Source organism: Beta vulgaris, chromosome 9 (assembly GCF_026745355.1).
Source record: "Beta vulgaris subsp. vulgaris cultivar EL10 chromosome 9, EL10.2, whole genome shotgun sequence".
In the NCBI taxonomy this organism is placed as follows: Eukaryota; Viridiplantae; Streptophyta; class Magnoliopsida; order Caryophyllales; family Amaranthaceae; genus Beta; species Beta vulgaris.
Window position 1 is genome coordinate 5,989,038 of NC_079210.1, and position 5,107 is coordinate 5,994,144.

At 34.0% G+C, this 5,107-nt stretch overlaps 1 long non-coding RNA gene across 1 annotated transcript; it reads right to left on the bottom strand.

Moving 5' to 3' along the window:
• On the bottom strand, positions 1 to 2,204 carry LOC104883172 (uncharacterized). The gene is made up of 2 exons (XR_788513.4): positions 1,931 to 2,204; positions 1 to 1,385 (listed from the first exon to the last, which is right to left on the bottom strand). It is a non-coding gene; the product is annotated as an uncharacterized LOC104883172 (long non-coding RNA).
• Between the last annotated feature and the right edge of the window lie 2,903 nt (positions 2,205 to 5,107).

Genomic DNA, 5,107 nt, shown 5'->3' on the forward strand with positions numbered 1-5,107 from the left:
GAGAAGGAAGATAATTGTTATTGCTTTCAAAGCAATCGAAAAAGTTCACAAGATACTAACGAGATTAGATTTTGGATCAATGCTAGGCTAGGCGCAAGTCCAAAACCAAACCAAAAATCAACCAAACCAAAGTCAACTAGGTAACCATAACTAAAACAAAACTATAAAGTATTAAAACTAAACACAAGCTTTCCACAAAAGTCGAACCCACGATGCATCATCTTCAGACCTGAAATAGTGGATGCTCTATTGATCCTCAGATACCGCTCACCAAATGAGTCATCACAAGATCAATAAGGCACAACCATGATTAACATTCAAAAAAGCACGTGATCAGCAAAGTTGAGTACTGCATACTAAATAATATATAAAACCTAACATGGTACTAATAAACATTAACTCGAAGATAAACAATGAAATAATGAATAAAAGATTGACTATACTAAACTTGACTCCAAAATCAATAGATTAATTATAATTAGATTGAATAGGCAATGGAAAAAGTTGTCCAAACCAAACCAGTCTTCATTTTAGAAGACGAAGTACGGGCATGACTCCGTACTCCCATGACCAACGATATCAAGGTACTAATTAAATAAAATAGGACACAGTGATCAATCCGATCCCAAGAAAAGGCATGGCCAACCACCATGTACTCCAACTCATACTAGTCCAACACTTCAGACGTGCACAAGTCTAAAGCTTATTGTTATTAACTTTCCACTTTAAGTTATTAATAAATTTTTTTACTTGTTGAGAATCACAAAGTAAGACAACCAACATAAACAAATAACATGGATACACAAAGCTTCCATTTTTATCTTAAGATTAAATAGTGTGATCATACAACTCAAATAATCCAAGAATAATTCCATTACTTAGTTTAATAACCAACCAATATTTATTTGTTGAATTAAATCAACAATCATCCAATATTTTATTTGTTAAATTAAATCAACAATCAACCAACCTTTCCATAGGTGAATAACCGACTTTACTAAACAAGGCTCACGATCCTTATAAAGTAAAAACAATGATGTAATACAAGGGAACAATATGATCAAATAAACAATATAAATATTAATCTTTCATGTGAATTAATAAAATAAAGTTCCTAATCCTAATGTTTGCATCAATGAACCATAAAAACATATTATAACAAACATAGGCAACATGCTACACACAACGGCATAAAATATGCAATTTCACTTGAATATAAACCACATATGAACTATAAAAAGTTTCTTATACATGATACTACATCAACCTACTATTAGGATATGATACTAGTCTATTAACACATAGGTATGTACGTACCTTGTGTAGACAAAACGAGAGACCACTTTCACAACCTTAGAAGTCGCCTAAAGAATATTCACCGCCTACTAAATACCAATATAACCAAGAATCAATACTCAAATAAAATTTCAGCAACTCTAAAATATTCCAAACCCTCTTTAAAAGTGTTAAAATCCTTTTTAATCATTAAAACTCCAACTATTAATGTCTTCTAGTATAGTACTACCATACTGATCACTAAAAATCCTCAAAAACCATACTTTGACCTTTAAACTCCACCATAAGCATACTAATGAAAATTCCAGCAACTTATAATATGTTTAAAATCCTTTTAAACATACTTTAACATAATCATAAACATTAATTAAAGTACTCAATTTTCATAAAATATAATATAGTACTACAATTTCCAACTCATAAAACCCTAAAAATCCAGGCTTTGATGCTTAAAAACCTAACTTAAACATTATTAATAAATCTGAAATTTCATTACTTTACTATACAAAATCATATAATCTAAAATTTATATTAAAATCATCAAAACTACAAACTTTAATCATGAAAATATTAAGTCAATCCTTAAAACATAAACTTAACATTAAATAATATAGAGGATGAAGAGAAAAATCACAGAGAGAAGAAGAGAGGGTCGGCATCGAGGAGGAAGCGCCGGTCCTAGCTGCTGATTGCGAGGGTTCACGATTGTCGGTGGTGGTCCGGTAGCCGGCGGTGCTGGGCCGAAAGAGGAAAATACCGAAGGGGGGAGGGGGAAAGCCGAGTGAGGAGAGAGAGAGAAGAAGAGAGGAGAGGAATTAGCGTGAGTGATTATTGTGTGAGAATTGTGGGTTTAGTTTGGATTCATATAGGTAATTTATGGGCTTAGGGAATTGTATATGGACTTTTAAAATCAATGATTGGGTGCTTAAGTTGAGTTGGGCTTCTCTAACCCATTTTAAAATCTTTTACTACAACTCAAAAATAATTAAACTATTAAAAATATCTTTCAAAGTATGACTAAATAAAATAATTAATTATTTAAAAAACATTCAATATTTCCTTTGACTTTCAAATAGTCAACACTCTAAGAAATTAATTATTTAAATACTAAAATATATATAAGTATATATTAAAATATATTTATAAAATTCATAATATTGTGGGGAATTACAATCTATCTGTAACTACTTATAAACATCTCCTACAATGAGTACAAACAGTTCAGGTTTCTAAACCTAGTGAGTTTTCCGAGATGACAGTGAATTTCAATACTCCAAAGGGTAAGGATATAGCCAAGTTAACCACAAGAACTTCTAATCAAAGTCCAAGTGTTATAGATCAACCAAGTTCAAGTTTCGCCCCCACCGAATCAATGATTATTGAAACTAGAAGTAATGCAATGGAAGAAGATGTCAAGCTTAGTGACACCATAAGTTCTCTTAATTCATCTCCAACCCACTTATCCACTCTCTCTTATGATGTTAACTTTGTCTTCTCAACTATGCCACCAAAGCACAAAATTGCAACCATCCTTGCAAATTCTCAAGTAAGGCTACTCCATCTAAGTGAAGTATGTAATGTCAACTATATATGTGTTAGAATTGGTCTCAAGCGACAACTGTTACCGGTACTTTCCTTTCATGTCGGGTTTGAAGTAAAAGCAAAAAAAGTTCAGAGTATTAGTAGTTTACTTTTACTTTGTAATTCCCCTAGTCGTTGTGTGTGATTCACTAGTTTGTATTTCGATGTTTTAATTTATGCAAATTCCAATGTTATAAAAAAAAAAATAAGGCCGAAATTCTTAAACTAAAACAATTTGGTAGAATAGGATCTGTTTTTATTAATTAACATAAAATATAACAACTCTAATTTGATGAAGGCCAAAAAAGAAGTTCAAAACAAAAAATATCAACAATAATATAATCATTAATTAGAAAATGTAATAAAAACTTCCACTAGTAGAATAAATGTTATTTGCTGCGGTGATATTGTTGCGATTTTACCTATACGCAGCAATATAACACGCAAAAAGAAATAAAAAAATAGAAATTGACAATATTGCTGCGGTTCCCGTCCAAAACCGCAGCAATATTGTCTATCGGTTACCATTTTAAAAACATGTGGGGCCCTGTACAGCTAATATTGCTGCGGTTTCCACGTAGGACCGCAACAATATATTAAAAAAATATTCTTTTAATATATTGCTGCGGTCCTACGTGGAAACCGCAACAATATTAGCTGTCACTTACCCAAAAAAAAAGACGGGGGTTCTAATCTCACACTTAGGGTTTTTTCCTTCATTTTCTATCTCTCACCCTCTCTCTCTCAGCGCCTCACCCTCTCTTCTCTCTCTTATCCTCTCAACCTCTCAACCCTCTCTTCTCTCTCATCTCTCTCAACCTCTCTAAACACGCCAATTCACCTCAACCTTCGCCTTCTGTTAACCTTGTTTGACCCTGTGCGACCCGACAAAGCCATGTGCGACCCTAATTCGCCGCCTTCGACCCTAATTCGCCGCCTTCGACCCTATGCAACCCGACGAAGCCATGTGCGACCATGTGCGACCATGTGCGACCATGTGCGACCCCAATTCGCCGCCTTCGACGAATTCCTTCTTCGGTTTTTTTTTCGTTTTTGTTTTTGTTTCCTTTTTTCGTTTTTTTTTTCATTATTTAGATTTGTTGGTACCAGCCAGATCATCTCGCGATGAATTTCCGGCGAGTTTTGTTCGAAGTTTCGTCCCTCATTGTTGTCTCGGCCTCAGATCTGAAATTTTCGAAGTTCCTTCTCGCGATGAATCTCCGGCGAGTTTTGTTCGAAGTTTCGTTCGTTATAATCTCCGGCGAGTAAGATGGCGGTCTTGGTTTACGTGATATCTTCGTTCGTTATAATCTTCGGCGAGTAAGATGGCGGTCTTGGTTTGTGTGATATCTTCGTTCGTTATAATCTCCAGCGAGTAAGATGCGTGTCTTGGTTTGCATGATATCTTCGGTTGAGGACGGTGGTTGATGGCGGTGATTTTAGTTTTTTTTTCTTAGATCTGATTCTCTTGTTTTCATCATCTTTGTTTTCTTTGTAAGCTGGTCCAGTTATTATTTGGTACAGTTTTTTACTTAGATTTTATTGTATAATATAATTTTCTGGTTCTTATTGTTAGTTCTAACTATTGTGAATGAGAAGTGATGTTGGTTTCATTTTGAGTTTAGTTTCTATTAAACGATATAATGCTCATTTGTGGATGGGTTTGTTGCCCGGTTTTATCTTTCAAATTTTATGGCAAAATGCAAAAAAAAAAATTTTTTTTTTGCCTGTACCAAGACCCTATTGCTGCGGTTTTGGGCTAGAAATCGCAGCAATATATTGTGTTTTTTTAATAAAAAATATATATATTGCTGCGGTTCGGGCTAGAAACCGCAGCAATATAATTATGACCTATTGTTGCCCCCTTAATTGCTGCGCCCCCAAAACCGCCGCAATATGCCTCTTTTTGATCGCAGCAAATAGCATTTATTCTACTAGTGTTCCACACCCTACCAAACAAAAAGAAAACTTGTGGTAGAAACTCGAAAACCAAATACTTCCTCTGATCTGTTTTAAATGAAACGTTTGCCTTTTCATGCAATCCAACATGCTTCTTTAATCATTAATATCTTCAGTTGTGCACACGTAAAAATTATTTAAAAAGTTGTAATTTAATAGTATGCATCGAGACGAATCTAACAAGATCCCACTTGACTATGTTTTTCTTTATATAATAGCGACAAATTGGATTCAAAATTGATCAATAAATAGTGTCATTTCACCCCGGTTT